General features: G+C 33.9%; 1 long non-coding RNA gene across 1 annotated transcript; it reads left to right on the top strand.

Annotated features, from left to right (window-relative positions):
* Window positions 1–13992: 13992 nt before the first annotated feature.
* LOC110694571 lies at window positions 13993–18290 on the top strand. The gene is made up of 3 exons (XR_002505908.1): window positions 13993–14365; window positions 17295–17457; window positions 18124–18290. It is a non-coding gene; the product is annotated as an uncharacterized LOC110694571 (long non-coding RNA).
* Window positions 18291–18785: the final 495 nt, after the last annotated feature.

The following is an 18785-nucleotide window of genomic DNA, read 5'->3' as shown; positions in this document are numbered from 1 at the left end:
ATCAATAGTCCGTATCAGTGTAGGCACACAATGCAATCTAGTATGACAATTAAAGTTAGCTACTCTTTAACTAATCACACACATGCACAAATTCAATCAAACAATTTAATCACAATGCTAAATCAATCAAAAACTCCTAATTAGTTGTGATCCATAAATAAAACATGCTTCACCACATCCCTAGCAAGTAAACTACTCACAATCCTTGGAAGAAATCAAAATCAAAATCAAAACTAAGCTAATCTACAAATTCATCATCATCATTTCAATCAAACAAATTCAATCAACTAATCAATAAATTTGAACAATCAACAAGCAATTAAAATAAAAAAACTAAAGATTGCATTAAAGTAAAAGAAATCCTTACAGACTTTGGTAAAATCAAAGGAAATTGTGCTTAGAATCATCAATCATCAACCATGAATTTCTCTCTCTAAAAATCTAAGAACAAGTAATTCTCTCTCTAAACTTCTCTCTAAACATCTACCAATTGATTCTCTAAAACTACTCTCTAATAATGAATCCTGTTTCTAAAAATAAATTCTCGCTCTAAAAATAGAAGAAAGGTCTATATATAGTAAAACTAACAAAGAGAAGTTAGTTAGATCATCCAAAATAGACCTGTACAGGCGCGACCTTCTTCAAGAGGATGCGCGGTTGATGAGTGACATTTATGTTACCCTTAGGGGTAGTGTATTGGTCTCTTTTCTCCTGTTTTTCTTAGGTTTTCTACCTCTTTTCTCCTCTTATGGCTTCCTTTTCTTTTATGGATGAAAAGTATGCTTATTTGCGCTTGTTTTGATAATCTTTATGCATAATTTTATCATCCCCATGCTCTCGTGATCTTTGCTATCTTTTGCAGGTTCCATGACGGTCCTAAGCACGGTAGGAGGCCCCTTGGCCAAGTATGGAGGCATGGACAAAGACAAGAGGAGCAAAAGGGAAGAAGAGGAAGCAAGAAGAGGAAGTTCAAGAGGAGGTGTGACCACACCTCTAAGAGGTTCGGTCGAACCTAGGTGTGGTCAAACTTTTGAAAAGTTCGACCGAACCTCCAAGGCAGTTTCAACCAAGTTTTCAGCATGTTTACAGGAGGGGTCGAACCAGGAAAGTTCGACCAAACAAGGATCAGGGAGGTTCGACCGAACCTACCCTGAGTTCGACCGAGCCTACCCTGAGTCCGACCGAACCTACACAGAGTTCGGTCGGACCTTTTCCCGTTTCAGCTGACTTTTTGCGGAGCTTCCTAAGCAATTTTGTAAAGGGTATAAATAGATTTTTTACTCATTAAAGAAAAGGGAGATTTTTCAGTTTAGAATAGTTTTTAGGTTAGTTCTCTGTTTTTAGAGAGAGAAACTCTCAAATTTTGGAGAGAGAAAGTGAGGAGCACAATGGTTTTCATGGATTTTGGATAATCAAAGGAGGAATTTGATGATTTGAAGATCTCCATTTTATATCAATGAGCATTTCTTACTCTCTTCTCTCTTTATGCTTTATTAATTGCTTTGTTAATCATGTTTGAGTAGATTTCCTTCTACTAGGTGTTGAGTGAAGCTTTGTTATGGTTAATTGAGTTATTTGAGATAAATTTGATGATAATTGTGTGATTAAATTGATTGAATTGATGTTGGCATGTTGTTTGTTTTAGATTGGATTGATCTCCCATGATAGCACACTTAATTGCATGTTAGTTCTAGTTTGACAAGGGATTGTGAATTAGAATTGATATATTTGATTGCATTTTGGGTAATTTTCTTCTATGCACCTAGTCAATGAGGGATCTAGGCTAGGAATTTGAGAGATTACTTTTGAGTGTAGTTAATTCTCATTATAATTCTTTCTTTGCATGATTGATTATCAAATGGATTCTCATTAGCTTATTAATTGTTCTAAGTGGATCTTTTCCCCTAGTAGACTTTATCATACCTTGTTCTTTATATGTGTTTTAGTGTAGTTGTAGTGTCCACTATCCATAAACCGATTTCGGCGTAGCTTAAGCATTAGATCGAGAACAATCCAACATTACCGTTCCTTGTGGTTCGACTCCGAACTTACCACTAGACTTGTTTAGGGGTTAGTTTTAGGATTTATAAATTTATTTGATTGAGTGTGGAATGTGCGACCGTTCTAACGCCCGTCAAAATGGCGCCGTTGCCGGGGAACGGTGTCAATGCTTGATTGTTTTTGATTGCTTGAGTCTAGGTCTTTGTGTATACTTTTCTTTTTATTTTATTTTTTTTTTAATTTTTGCTTGTTTTTGTAAAAAAAATGGCAAGTAACTCGTTTCCTCAATATGACAATGAGCCTTTTTGTGAATATTTCAATAGACTTAGGGATATTTGGATTTTTATTGTTGTAGTCTTTGGGAGGCTTGTGAGATTTGTTATTTTGGTTTGAATGAGCAAACTAGGGATGAAGTTGAATGCATGCATAATGGTGAATTTAGAGCATTATCAATTGATGATGCTTGGGATTTTTATGTTTGGTTTGCTTGGGATGTCTATAATAAGGGTAATCATGATTCTATTATTGATATGCAATGTGTTGATACTTCTAATATTAGCATGAATTCCCATGATTTGTTACATGATCCATTAAGTGAACCTAAAACACATGATTTCAACTCTATTTCCTCTTTTGTTCATGATGATGAGGTACATGCTCAAGTTGATGCTAATGGTGTGTTTCAATATTCTTCATTATTTACCATGCCTTCTTGTGATGTGCTTCGTTCCCTTAATGATGAATCTCATGTGTTTGATTGTGCCCCCACTCCCCAATGTGATGTATATGCTCATGATCTTAATGTTGATTTTTCCAATCTTGGTTGTACTTCTTCTTCTCTTGTTGAGCCTCAACCTTCAATACCTTTTGAATCCCTTATTGCTACTTTTGAATCTCAAATTAGGTGCATTGAGCTTGATAATGAGCTTGGGCCTAGTAAGGAAATGATTCTTAATTCTATGAGAGGTCAATTAGAGATAATGAAAAAGAATGAGGAGCGTCTTGAGGAGGGAAGGAGAAGAAAAGAAGAGTTAGAAAGCCAATTGTCACCCTTGATGCTTGTTTGTGAAAAATCCCAATTTAATGTGTGTGTTGAGGATGATGATGATGATTTTGAGCAACCAAGAGAGTGTGAGGATCCCATTGGTGAGCATATGAGTGATGGTGAAGGAGTTGAGAATGAAGAGAGTGTTGATTTTGAAAATCCTAACCCTTTTTCCCATCTTGATGAGTCTCAAGTGCATGATTGTGATCCTTTTATCCATGAGTATTTAGATTCATTTAAGGTTATGTCTAATGTGTTTATTGAGTGTCAAATGAAAACCCATAGCCTTTTGAGTGAGTTCATTAAGAATGCTTCATGGGAGAGAGACCATTTTGAAATGAATTTGCATCCATTCATGCATGGCTTTGAGATTTTAGGCTTTAAGGAAGTTGAGGGAGTTGTTGTTCATGATTGTAGTGAAGGGGATTATGTAGTTCCTCTTGGAAGTTGGATGTTTGAGGGAGATCATGATCATGAGTGTTCTTCTTTTGAGGATTCTATGATTGATTTTCATGCTCAAATTGGCGATTTGAGGAATGGTGGTGAAGAAGAGACCATTTGTAAGACCATTGCTCCTATCCCCTTCTCTCATGTCCCTTTTTCAAGAAATTTCAACCATATCCCCTACACTCCTATATCCCTTCCTTCCTTTGTTAATGAGCCTATTGGGGACCCCCTTGCCTATGAAGATTTTTATGTCCCTCATTCGTCTTCAATTGAGGAAAAGGGTGATTTTGCCACCCAAAAAGATTTTTGTGAAGAGAGTTTGCCTTTCTATTCTTCTTCTTATTTTCTTGAATTTTCTTTTGATTCTTCTTCTTCTTGGAAACTCCCTCTTCACCTTCTTTTGCGTGCACTAATCTTGGTGCATGCCCTTCTTATATCATTTGCTTACTTGTTATCTTATGAGATGTGTAGTAGTGCATTTGACAAGCTCTTGCGATCGTTGCAATATTATTTACTAGAGCGGTCAAGCTTGGACCTTAAGCAAGCCTTTCTCGGGAAGTAACCCGTGTTTTATTGCTTTCATTTTCTTTTCTTTTTAGAATAGATTTTCTCTCATGGAAATGTTTGTGTGCCTTTTTCTAGGTACATAACTTGATATACTTTGGTGCATTGATTTGGATCAAGAATCAAGGAAGTTTGGCACCACAATTGCTATCATATGGAAAACAAGATTCAATTCTTGAGAAGAGTGGCTTTGAAAATTTTAATTGGGTCATTTGCGGGTATATACACCCACCTAAAATCCGGTATTATCCTTCCTTGCTCTTCCTCCAATGATTTGTGACTTGTTGGACATATGTTGGTTGGTTGGATGACTTTCTTTCTTTTCTCCTCCCATGGATTCTTTGGTTTAAAGTTTGAGCATGTTGCCTCATTCAAGCTTGGGGGAGGGTATTCTATCATGTTTGGTGGAATTTTTATTCATATATGCCATGCACATTTGTATATGCATTTCCATTTTCTTTATTTTGAAAATTCCAAAAAGATTTTGTTTCTATCAAGGCAAATTTGCAATGTGTTTTCTTTTGTTCTTGCTTTGGACATAATACTTTTGGACTTGTATTCTTGAATGTCTTTCTTCCTAAATTTTAGAGGTGTGCACGGTTTGAGAATGTGTTAGGTTGACCCTAGGATATGGTATGCTAAGGTAGTTGGCTAAGAACTTTGGGACCATGAAGCTCTAGTTCTCTTGCTTGTGGTAAGATGGAGTTGCTCTCTATAGTGGATATGAAATCAAGAGTTAGTTATTGCTATCCCTAGTGATGTATAATTGTTCTAGCCTTCATCATACTTTGTTGAGCGGCATATTTGGATCCTTGGCTATTGCATTCTCATATCTAGAACTTGACTTTTAGCTCCCAAGATCGCGACCGTGCCACTTTAGGGGATGACAAAGGAATTTCTCTTTTTATAGGATAGATTTTCTATTTTTGAGTTTAGTTTATATTTGCCCCTCTTGCTAGCCCTTTTGAGCCATATACCTTCTTTTCTCTAGCCACAATACAAGCCTTGAAGCCTTGGTTTCACTTTAAATCCTACCTTTAGTTTGTGAAGCAATTTTGTTTTAGAGCTTGTTTTATTGTTTATGGTGCAAGTTTAGAATTATAAGTTCATTTGCAAAGCAAGTATGTGTTGTATATAATTTTTTTGCATAAAACCAAATACATTTTGAGAAAAAAGCCGTCCAAAGTTAAAAGAGGCAAGGACATTTACAAAAAAAAAAAAAAAAAAAAAAAAAAAAAAGGGGGTTTTGTTATTGTTGTTCTCCCTAATTTTGTTATTTTGTGTTAAATAAGCTTGGGGGAAAGTTATTTAATAAGCATTACTTGGCACTTTTGTTTTGGAATCGTTTGGATCTTGTGGAAGAAGTTCCACCCGTGCTTCACGTAGGTTTACCACCAATTTCAAGAGTTCTCCGCACCTTTACTCTCCTAGCTTATATGTTAATACCTTGAAAGTCCTTTTGATCCTAGAGGGTTAAGTCATTCAATGATGGCGGGAAATAGGAATCAAGCCTATAGAGCGAGTTTGCATAGCCAAGATGTCGGGTAACCTTCTCAATGTTTTTAATTTCTTATTTATTTTCTGGTTTCTTCGTGGAATCATGAGAAGCTAACTTGAAAGTGGATTTGAAACTAGTAGAGAGAACGTGGTTCGATTGGTTGAAACAAAAGGTGGAATGTGTTTCCTTTAGTTCTCTATGCTTAGCATATGTTATGTTTCAATCAACCTTGGACATCTTAGAACATGCATACCTTTATTATATTTAGAAAGATTGACATTCATTAATGTTTGTTCCATCATAAAAGTCCACTCTAGAACGCTTGTAACTTTTCTCTTACTTCGATTTATTTTATTTTATTTATTTATTGCCTTGCCTTGATTTTTGTCAAGAGTTATGGGTTAAACTCTTAGGACACCCTTACGAGAGCTTACTCGTCCTCTAGAGCGATCTATGGGGTTTAAAGTGCTTGATGCATGCGCTAAATGCATTCGTGATTCCTACGAAAGTGAGTTAGTGTATATTCTTTCTCTTCTAGTTTTATTTTTTTTAAAAAAAAAAAAAAAAAAAAAAATATACATCGTTTTCCGTTGTGTTTGTTTTGTTTTGCTCGAGGATGAGCAAAAGTTAAGCTTGGGGGTGTTTGATGAGTGACATTTATGTTACCCTTAGGGGTAGTGTATTGGTCTCTTTTCTCCTGTTTTTCTTAGGTTTTCTACCTCTTTTCTCCTCTTATGGCTTCCTTTTCTTTTATGGATGAAAAGTATGCTTATTTGCGCTTGTTTTGATAATCTTTATGCATAATTTTATCATCCCCATGCTCTCGTGATCTTTGCTATCTTTTGCAGGTTCCATGACGGTCCTAAGCACGGTAGGAGGCCCCTTGGCCAAGTATGGAGGCATGGACAAAGACAAGAGGAGCAAAAGGGAAGAAGAGGAAGCAAGAAGAGGAAGTTCAAGAGGAGGTGTGACCACACCTCTAAGAGGTTCGGTCGAACCTAGGTGTGGTCAAACTTTTGAAAAGTTCGACCGAACCTCCAAGGCAGTTTCAACCAAGTTTTCAGCATGTTTACAGGAGGGGTCGAACCAGGAAAGTTCGACCAAACAAGGATCAGGGAGGTTCGACCGAACCTACCCTGAGTTCGGCCGAGCCTACCCTGAGTCCGACCGAACCTACACAGAGTTCGGTCGGACCTTTTCCCGTTTCAGCTGACTTTTTGCGGAGCTTCCTAAGCAATTTTGTAAAGGGTATAAATAGATTTTTTACTCATTAAAGAAAAGGGAGATTTTTCAGTTTAGAATAGTTTTTAGGTTAGTTCTAGGTTTTTAGAGAGAGAAACTCTCAAATTTTGGAGAGAGAAAGTGAGGAGCACAATGGTTTTCATGGATTTTGGATAATCAAAGGAGGAATTTGATGATTTGAAGATCTCCATTTTATATCAATGAGCATTTCTTACTCTCTTCTCTCTTTATGCTTTATTAATTGCTTTGTTAATCATGTTTGAGTAGATTTCCTTCTACTAGGTGTTGAGTGAAGCTTTGTTATGGTTAATTGAGTTATTTGAGATAAATTTGATGATAATTGTGTGATTAAATTGATTGAATTGATGTTGGCATGTTGTTTGTTTTAGATTGGATTGATCTCCCATGATAGCACACTTAATTGCATGTTAGTTCTAGTTTGACAAGGGATTGTGAATTAGAATTGATATATTTGATTGCATTTTGGGTAATTTTCTTCTATGCACCTAGTCAATGAGGGATCTAGGCTAGGAATTTGAGAGATTACTTTTGAGTGTAGTTAATTCTCATTATAATTCTTTCTTTGCATGATTGATTATCAAATGGATTCTCATTAGCTTATTAATTGTTCTAAGTGGATCTTTTCCCCTAGTAGACTTTATCATACCTTGTTCTTTATATGTGTTTTAGTGTAGTTGTAGTGTCCACTATCCATAAACCGATTTCGGCGTAGCTTAAGCATTAGATCGAGAACAATCCAACATTACCGTTCCTTGTGGTTCGACTCCGAACTTACCACTAGACTTGTTTAGGGGTTAGTTTTAGGATTTATAAATTTATTTGATTGAGTGTGGAATGTGCGACCGTTCTAACGCCTGTCAGCGGTCGAGTAAAAATGGGTATGGAACAGGGGAAGCAACAGGCACGGCCATGCCAAGGCCACGCATGCGCCCGCGCTTGGGAATAGGGTAGCTTCATCTCCTTCATCTCGACGCTCCTCGTGTCCTCCACTTGGTGTGCTTGATGAACACGGAGCATGGCAAAGCCTAATGGTGGGTTTAACACCAAAATTGGTCCCCCCACAACATGAATGCACGGCCTAAAGTTAATTGGAACTTGTACATCTCCATACTTGGGCTTCAAATGGAAGGCACTAGGCATCCTAATCAATGCAAAACTTGGGAAGAAACCTCGGGAATCCTTGGACAACGATCTTAACGTGAAAATAAAAGAAAACAAACAAATAAAAGGGAAAAAGACAAAATAAACCAAGAAATTCATGAAAAAGGAAAATCAACTAAGGAAAGTGCAAACTAAAGAAATAAAGAGCAAAACTAAGGAAAAAGGAAAGAAAAGAGCTATAAAAGCAATCAAAAATCAACCTAAAAGAGAGAAAAGAGTGCCATAAATGGCACTCATCAGGTGCACCAATCGACTCGTTTAGATAAAGCCTAAGTAAAGAAATTCGACCTTTTAGGTATGAGAGGTAGATCACGTAGAGCTGGGAAGAGGTGAAATTTTATGCAACCTCTACGCCATATATTTTATAGCTGCATAAACACCATCCTTTTTGTTGTGGACGCCAAAAGGAAAGAAAATAACATGACATTTATAAAGTCAGTACAGTAAAATGACAAACATGTCTATGGGATATTTTACGTAAAGCACCACTACGAAACGGATGAAGATACACTTACGAAAAAATCCAAAACGTATGCTTGGGTCAGGCACAAAGCACAGTGTGCATGCACGATGATGCAAAAAATTATCGAAGAAAAAAAAAAACAACTGGAAGCAAAGATATTATGTCTAACAACGTACAAAACCGTTGGGAAAAACGGATCGAAATCTAAATACTGGTCTTTTATGTGACCATTGTCAATGCACAACTTCTTAAGTAGCGCTAGCCAGCCGTGCGTAAGAAACTAGGTTGCGCTGGGATGCCACGAGCAACTTAATGCATTGCTCGCAACTTTCGAATTAGTAAGAGAGTTGGAGAAGCGCGATTGGTAGCTCAATTTCTTCTTCTCCTCTTTCTCCAATTTTGATCTCTTTCATATTTTAGTTGTTGTTTAAAGAAAAGCAAAGTAAATCTTACTCCTTTTATTTTACCAGACTTTGATCTTGGTCAACAAAATGGAGAAATCAAATGAAGAATCCTAACTTGAAGTTGGGGTTTTCGATTCGACTTGTTTTCATGAATTTGTTTGTTTGTTTTTATGACATGTTTAAGCAATATATTGCAAAAAAATGTCATGTGAAGTGGTAAAGTATTGATCCTGTATGAGTGTGTACAAGCATATATGTGTTTTTTAATATTGAATTTGTGCTTGAGCTTTATTTTTCATTTTTTTCTCATATAGACTATATTTGTTAATTTTAATGTATATTGAAGTGTTTAGAGCAACAATTCTACATTAAAATTATAAATGAAAATTTGAACTTTGATAATAGCATGAAATTGTTCTTTCGACTCATGTTTATTTTTTTTATTCACGCGTAAGTTGCAAAATTGGTTTTATTAATGATAAAAATAACCGATGGTTATGATTATTCACCTATAAAACTATGATTTCAGGATTTGCATAAAACTAGTTAGTTTAGTAAATTCTTGAAGACATCATCGAACTAGAGTAGTTTGGCTATACTTCGGGCTTTTGAACCCCCATTTTATGTTTTCAAAATTTTTAGCCCTCATTTTATGTTTTCCGAATGTTGTAATCCCCAACGTTGGGTGATTTCGATGACTTGTTTGTTTTTAATAATTAGGCCCTTTCATATTGCTTGAAATGGGTCTAGAAAGAACTAGGATCTTAGAAATAATTAAACTAGTGTGTTTAATTGTTTTTTACCATTCATAGTTTTAACAAAGAAATTTGTTAAGCATAGTAGTATTGGTCATTCATTAGAACATGTAAGAGGGAAAATGAAATGTTGTTCCAAATTTTCCTTTATTCTTGCTACTTTTAAATTCTTTCTTTTGAGTTCAAATTTTGTTACTGTTTGGAAGCTCAAGAAAGTAGATGTTATCCTCCTTGCAAAATTCCAATATGGGAAACAATGGAGGAATAATTTAAAACAAAGACTCCTTGATTTAGAATTTAGGAGTCTTTAGTTTACATTCTAAATCATGAAATTGTTTGTCTTATGTTAATAAAGTGTCTTGATATAATTTTCATGATGAATGATTGAGTAATAAACTTTCGTATAAGCAAGTATGTTTTATGCATCATGATTTTGTTTCTTTTTCTCTATAGTAGTCATACTCTCTAATCTCTAAAGTAAATTTGAAGTATTGAAACAACAATTATGCACTAAGATTAGTTTTTGAAGTTGAACTTGAAAAAAGCTCGCGTATTTAACCTGTTTAATGGCCAAACTCAATTGCATACTTAGTTTTCAAAGGAACAACATGATTATTAAATCATTGTGATACATTTGAAAATTGTAAAGCTCGAGATCTACATAAACCATTTGTAATTTAGGCGATTCTCATAAGTAGCTTGAATGGCATTGTAGACACATATAAATTTCTCCCCAAAACCAAATCCGATGATGAACAACCTTTCACCGCCATTGTTGCTCGGGTTGAGTATTTAATTTTTGCATTTCTTAAATCCATATTCAATACCAATACCATCAATCAACACAATTTCTAGCCCATTTTCCAAAACCATAACTTATTTTCCTCTTTTCGAGCCTTTAAACCCAAAATAATTCATTTCATGTCCCATTAAATCATTGATTTCGTGTCATATTTATAAAAAATATTTAGACCAGTTTATTTTTATCCATAATATGTGTCCAATGATTGAATATTTTGATGGGGTTTGAAAAGAGCTTTCCAACGATATATTATCAGCCCAAATTCGAGTTATGACGAATAAGTTGTGGCCAAAATACTAAACTGAGCCTAAACCGAACATAAGCCCACCTTACTTATGACCCAATGATCTTGTGGAGGATCCAAAAGATTTAATCCCATTCCTAAACTAAATATGATTAATTGGAAGCTTCTATAAGTTTCTACAAGATCTTAATTATCCTTCTTGAAAAGATAAGATTAAAGAGTTTGAAATTGAATAAAACATTTCTTTTTGAAAGTCCTAATTCTATTCAGATTGAAAGACGTTCAAAGATAGTCAGATAATATTTTCTTGCCTTATATTTTTCATCCAAATATTAGATGGTTGGATAGCCTTGAAATTATATTTCCAATGATATATTATTATATTAATTCTGAGCTATAAAGAAAAAGATATGATTGAAATACTAAACTCTATCCAAAACTGACACTGTCCCACTATTTCGATAAGATCTTTTATTCTAAAACATATTTTAATCTAATTTCAATTGGGTTAGAAAATAAACTTCAACAAATTTTCAAAGACATGATATTTATCTTATTCCAATTTTTAGATCAAAAGATATGATAAAAACAAAACTGCAAAAATTTTTGTTTATCGCAAGAATTTTATTCCGATTCGAATTCTTATCTTTTCTTAATTCTTCGACCATTCTTCTTTCATTATAAATAGAGGTTATATTACCCTTTTTCAATCATCAACAAGCTTGATCAAAAAATCATTCTCTTCTCTCTCTTTAGCCTAAACACTATCCTCCTTATTCCTCCATATTACTTTCCTTAAGCACTCCAAGTTGTCAATACAACACCCAAGGTTCCGTCCGTAAACCAAGGCGTGAAAGGTATAATTAACTGAGGGTTTGGACTAAATCAACTCTACTTTGTTTTTATTTGTTTCAATTTGATTTATATATCTATTGAGGTTACTAACAGTGTATTCATGATGTAGCAATTCAAGGAAACGCGGAAAGTGAGTAATTAATCACTTAATTACTCTTTTTTTTTTATTCTTGGTGCTAGCATCATGATTAGGTTAATTTATATTAGATTTGACTAACAATTTATTGTTGAATTACTTCTAATATTAATGTTGATTGTATTATATTTTTTTACCATCATATTGCATGTTTAAAGGGAGTACATAATTGGAAATCACGACTAATAAGATAATTTTGACATTCGGTTTAGGTTGCTATTTAATCTTGTTATTAATTCAAGTGATCACTAATATTTTTAAATTATGTGTTGCATTAATATTAAACCAATTTAGAAAAATTATAGTTTGGAACGAATTGAATCTTTGTTTGAATGTCTGAGATCATAGGGATCACTTTTCACTATAAGAATCGAGTAGAGGCCAATACGGGTGAATGTGACTCCATGACTCACTTCGTACTGTCATCCCCGATCATCCTTTCGTTGTTCCGAACCATATGGAGTTAGTAATCTCATGGATTATGAATGAGGTGTAACCTTCATGGGTTAATCGTTTTTGCCTTTCGTTGTCCCTTAATCGTGGTTGCCTTTTATGATCCATGAACGGTTTACAAGTTCCTTAAAAACTTGTTGGCAACTCCCTAATTTTCTTGTCCCTAATCTTATTATGTCAATTTCCACTTCCTATGAGTTCCAAGAATATTAACAACATGCTTAACGTAGGCGCACTTCAAACGACGCCTACTATTTGGTGACTCCACTAGGGAGGGTTCTTAGTTATTTATCGATTTGGGTGATCAGTAATTGAGATGAGTGGATGAGATTTGAAAGATTCTTGAATTGTATTCGTGCGATTTAATTGGAATTGTCACATATGAAGATGAATTTTAGCTTACCTATTTTGCCACAATAGTATATGTTTTACGTATGTGGCTAGCCCGGGGGATTTAAGCTCTATCAACCCAAAAACGCTCATGGCAATAAGGGTTCATCCGAGTTTTTAAATCCACCCAAACCATGGAGTCAAATTCGAGTTCATCATGAACTTGCGGAACCACCCATTGGCATACACCCTCAAGGGAGGCTGCCTTGCTAACGCGTCCAAACTCTTAACCATGGTACCCTTTGACACCAAAATAAGCTTGACCGTAGTCGAACATAGAACTTGACTTTAGGTTACGAACTTCATTGCATCATGCGTGCCATTTGCTTATACGTGCATTTTTTTGACTTTTTATTTATTCATTTATATTTTTCTCTTTTCAAACCTTTTTTTTTTATTAGAGTCGAGTCATAGATTTTTAAAAAAAAAAAAATTGTGTCACTCGGATTTTTATTCCCCTATACCGCACAAGAGTCAACTTGTTTTGGTCATATCCGAAGTTCTAGAAAGACTTAAGTGTCGTGCCACATATGGATCTGTAGTCCCAAGTTTTATCTTTTAATTAGTATTGTTTTCGCCACAGTCAAAATCACAGATCAAAAGTTATAATCAATATATTACAGACTGTGCAGCTTAGTTGTCTTTTTAGTGTGCAACCTTTTATTTTTTAATTTTTTTTATTTTTTCGTGTCAAGCTAGTATTAGCCAAGTCCTTTAATCCGCTTCAACTCGTATAAAATAGGATTATAGATTTTTATTTTTATTTTATTATTTTTTTTAATACCCATGAGTCCTAACTCTTCTAGAATTCTAGTCATCTTCCTAGTTTCTTGCATTGTGTTTGATTTTTGTGCTAAACTTAACATGTATTCTTTGTCTTTGATTTTGGCCGGTCTTATTTATGACTAACAATTTCCAATGGAGCGCTTTCACTTAGTATATAGCATAAACATTAAAATTGGACCAAATTTATCAAGTCAGTTTGTCTTTTAGTCTTCTGTGCTATTTGGTTATTGGGTCCTTTGTTTTTCGCAACGTCCCCATGTCTAGCTATGCGATCATACCATGAGTCTTAATAAAATTACCTATTCACAGATGTTGAGTCATTGCACACACTTTGTCTACGAGTAATGCACTATATTGTTTATTATCATATACTAGGACCATGCATGCATCGTTTTCCGTCGTAGTAGGAATGAGTGGAGTATTTCCCTTCAGTTTTCAAAGTTGTTTCATACACTCTTCCTTTCCAATTCAATCACTATTAGAAAAAGTGTTATTTGTAACGCCCTAGTAGTAACTGACATAAATTATGTTAGTTACAAAAAGAGTATTAGTAACTGACATAGATAATGCGGGTTACAAATAAACTAGTATTAGTAACTAGCATAACCAAGGTCAGTTACAAATAGTAGGTCAATGATAGGCTGATCAACTTTTAATAAAGGGCATAAAAAATGTTAGTTACAAATAATAAGTCAAACTTTATAGACCTTATTAATTATAAGGGGCTTTATTAAGGCCGGTTACTAATATTAATGCCCACTACTCACACTTCACTTGTATTTTTTTTTTAATTTTAAATAAAAAAATTAGGTACTTGCCTACTATCTGCGCTTCTTTTTCCTACACACCTTTATTTACTTTTTTTTTGGGTTTTTTTCTTATCCCCAATTCCCCCAATTCCCAATTTTTACAGAAAGAAAACATTGAAGACCCCTAACTTCTTACTCACTTCCTCTCCCCTAACTCTCATTCAAGGATCGGCGCTGCTCTTAGATCGACGTTGGCCGCACTCCGCCGACGGCCGACTGGTGTTCTCCTGCTTGCCTTTAGCCTTTTCTGAGTTCTCTCTCTTCGACAAAGCAAAACTCCAGTCGTCAGGTTTAGTTTTTAATTAATCTATTTTTTTAATTGTTAATTGAAATTGTGATTTCATTCATTTGTGAATATGTGATTCTGTGAATGTAATGTATTTTGATTATTATAGGTGTGCGCCTTGATTCGAATTATGAACCCTAAGTTTGGCAAAATTCTTTTAATATTTCGATTCTGGTAGTCAATCATTGGTTTTTTAGGTTTGATTGCTTATAATATATCATTTATGTCGTTCTATTGTTGAGAGGGTGGTGAAATTACGAATGTCCGGCCTTTCTATTAGCTGTATTGGGGAGCGGGAGGGGAAGGAATTGGATGTCCGGTCACCATTGGGGAGCAGGATGGGAGGAATTGGATGTTCGGCCTTAGGTTTGGGAAGGGAAGGGGAGGAAGTGGATATTTGAAGGTCATTATTTCTATGTTTATTTGTGAAGGAAAACTTGAATTGACTCATGACTGTCAAAGTGCTTTGTCTAATACTAAATTACTGAAGTATCAGTTTTGTAGCCTGATGAACAGAGTTTTGCACAGGTGTATTTCTGCCACCAGACCATCAATGTTAAAATGAGATGTGATGGTCAGTTACCCGACTTGTCTCTGTATATGCTGTATAATATTGTGTAGAATTTATTATGATTAATTTATATTGGTCTTATAAATGTATTCCATCTTATTGTCATGAAGCAGTCATGGGTTTCTGCTAGTTTATGATGTAACGAGTCGTCATTTAATAGTAATATTCTATCCATTAGAATCCCTCGGCCTAGGATGTTATGCTATCTATATTTCCCACTATTGAAAAAAAAAATATTTTACATGAATGTTTAATCTTTCTCAATGTAATATATGGTCTTTACATATATTTGCTTATGTGAAGTGGACTTGAAAATCAAAACTGAATTCGGAACTGAAAATCATAACTGAATTCGGAACTGAAAATCAGAACTGAATTCAGAGCTGAAAATTAGAACTGAATTCAGAGCTGAAAATCAGAACTGAATTCAGAATTGAAAATCAAAACTGAATTCAGAGCTGACTTTCAGAACTGAATTCAGAGCTTATTTTTATGTGCGATCTTGAACTTATTTTTATGTCCTATTGAGCGGGTCATTGTTGTTATCAGTTTGTGTGTTGTCATTGTTCTTAGTCTTGAATTGTGATTACTGATGTTTAAGATGATAGCTATTTTTTCCTTTTGAAGATCTGTTCCTATATTGTGATTATAGATGTTTGAGATTAGTAATTTGTGTGTTGTCAGCCTGTCATGGTGTGTTCCTTTATTGGGGAAAACTTGCTCCAATATTGCAACTTTGTTTAAGCTACCTTTAGTGTGAGACTGTGAGCTGGCTAAAAGTACGGGGAAAAGAAGAAAAATTCTATCTCATATTTTTTTTTGCTGATTTTCGAATTTGGGTTCAACAATAGTGCTTCTATTGAGGTTTAAAGGTATGTAATTTTCAAATTAAGGTTCTTGTAATTATCACTTTTCTTAATTCAATAAGAGCCCTAAAATTCGAATTGAATTTCATGATTTCGACCTTGTGGTGTTGTTATGGTTGATTAATTTTGATTTGATTAGGAGATGTGGTATTTGCTTGTGTGCTGCCGATTTTAGGTTTAATTTGCTTATTCTTTTTAATGGAATTAATTTGCATTATATGAGTAGGATTACTTTGTAATTTTTTTTGTTTGTTTTTGTTGTGAAACTTAATGTGCAACATCAGTTTGCATAATGTCAGTCTGTGTGATTACCTAGTTGAACTTAATGTGCTTTGTTTATAGATATTTTGATTTGCAGTATAGAAATTTTTTAAAGCATAATTTCCCTCCTACACCTATCTTTATTTTGAAATTATTCAATAATTGTAGCTACATATTTAGTTATTGGTTAATTTTCTTGATAAAAGACTGCATTAGAAACTAGGGTGTAGTTAGTGCGATACACTGCTAAAGGTCTGCAAACATTTATCTGTGTTTGGTCTGGTTCGTAATGTACATGTCATCACTTCCAGGTTTAAGAGTTGTTCCTGAGTATATTGCAGTCAAGTCTGAACATAGGATTGTGAATTGAGATTGAGAGCACGATGAGGGTTGAGATTGTGCCAGAGTAGTGTCAGTTGAACAAAATTTGTTTATGGGAAACTGGTCATTTGATGAAAGGATGTCGTGTATATCTGAATTGGCTATACTTTTTATTCTTCTCGTACTTGCCTTCTTTATTAAATTTCCTGAGGGGTTTTTTCCTTCCTAGGAAGTAGTTAGGTGCCCTCTTTTTTTTTTCTTTTTTTTTTTTTTTTTTTTTTTTTTTTTTTGGTATGAAAAAAGTATTTGAGCATTATTTGTTCTATCTAATACATAATTTTTTCTTGAAAAATTAATTTAGATGAGTTTTGGTTGGGCCCAAGAAGCTTGAGTCGATATTCTGAATCATTATCAGAGAGGCAGCAATATATTATATACTAGCATATTTGATCAAGTATATTTGATTAAGTAAAGCCCCAAAAAGGTTAATAAAGGGGAGAGGGAATGAGAGTTAAAATTCAGAACTGAAATCATGGCTGAAATTCAAAACAGAAATCAGAGCTGAGTTTCAGAACTTAAATTAGAACTGAATTTCACAACTGAAATAAGAGCTGAATTTAAGAGCTGAATTTAAGAGCTGAAGTTCAGAACTAAAATAAGAACTGAACATCAGAACTGAAATCAAAGCTAAAATTCAGAGCTGGAATTCTACTGTAATTGTATTTTGGCTGGTAGTTGTTATATCTAGAGCTGAAATTCAGAATTGTCTTCATGTGAATCTCTGAGTTTCTATGAATGGTCTAATACTTCAGGAATATTGTGGTGCTTTAATTATATTACTAGATATGCTGTTCTTCTAATTTTTTCAGCTTCAATCATCTGATTTTTTTTTTTTGTTCTTGTGTTATTACAGACATGTCAGACATGATGGATAGTATCATTACACTGGGAGGAAACTTGGCAATTTGAGGATCACATGGATACTATTATCTTTGGACTTGAAGGAGACTTGGCAAATTAAGGACTAGTTTTATGTCTCAACCTTCTGTAAGTAGCGAAATTATCGGCACACTCAGGTTATTTCAACCATAATCTCATTAAATACCACTATGTGCTTTAACTTTACTAATATATACATGTATGGTTAGAATTCTTACGATAAGGGTGACAATTTTGGGTTTCAACTTTTTTGTTACTAACGCTCAAAACTAGAGTTGTCCAAAATAATGAAGATTTTAGTACACAACATTCCTATTTAAACAGACTACGTACTCATATGCATGTAATTAAAAGTTATTTTTCATTCATCTAATCTAATGCTAGCTTTTTATGACTTTTTTTAGACCTTATAATGTATATAGGTCACATCTCAAAGGCAATGCTTTCAAAATGAGTAAGCCACAGTTACTACACTTAAGAATGGAGGTAGACGTATAATTCTTGCCTTTTCGTTCTATTAGTAATAAAAGTACTATTTAATTTATTAAATAATTGTACTACATTTATTTGAATTAGTGTGCTCAACAATGTGGTGGTACCAAATGTGCTTATTATGTAAGGAGATATATGTATGAGATAGTATCTTTCGGTCTTTCCATAGAAATTGCAAGGGTAATTTGAAAGAGAGTTAATGATGATTTTACCTTTTCTTTGCAAGCTAAAATGCTTTATACGAGTTTTGGTTGATGTTTTATTTTTATAAAGTATTATAGACACGTATCTTTTTTTTTATATATTTGCAGGAGTATTTGGCAAGATTTGCAGCCTACAACGATGTAGAATTGGATGAGATTCGAGAACAACGGGCTAAGTTTTTAGGCTTAATTTTTTGTTGAAAGACTAGTTATCTTATTAATCGACGTTATGATTAATCGCATTTAGCTTAATAAAACAATACAACACTTTTCTATATACATGTATATTTATTTAATTAGCCTTTTGGTTATTGTTATTAAACTTCTAAATTATAAATCAATGATTTATTTTATTCAAGTTTTAATTGTATTTTTTAATGTATAATTAATTTTATTGCATTGTATTGTTGTGGATGAATAATTCTAGTTGTGTGGAATTATTTCGAGTGTTTGTGTTGTATGTTGTGAGTGAATTTTAATTATATGGAAGTATCGGAGTACGTGTTTTGTTGGTTGAATTGTAACAGGTTGTAATTCATTTGACGATGGGTCGTTTGGTATGATATACTACCATTTTTGTATTCGAAACAAATATTTATGTAAAAAAATTATTTATTTTTTAGTAACAGACGTAATCTAATGCTAGTTACTAATATTTTTTTTTTTGAAAAATAAAAAATATATTCGTAACCGGCGTTAAGATTTGTCAGTTACTAATAATACCCTAATTGTAACCGGCGTAACTTAATGTCAGTTACGAATAATATGAT

The sequence above is a fragment of the Chenopodium quinoa genome, unplaced genomic scaffold (assembly GCF_001683475.1).
Source record: "Chenopodium quinoa cultivar QQ74 unplaced genomic scaffold, ASM168347v1, whole genome shotgun sequence".
Taxonomy (NCBI): domain Eukaryota; kingdom Viridiplantae; phylum Streptophyta; class Magnoliopsida; order Caryophyllales; family Amaranthaceae; genus Chenopodium; species Chenopodium quinoa.
Note: the sequence above shows the minus strand (reverse complement) of the source record. Positions and strands in the feature narration are given on the sequence as shown.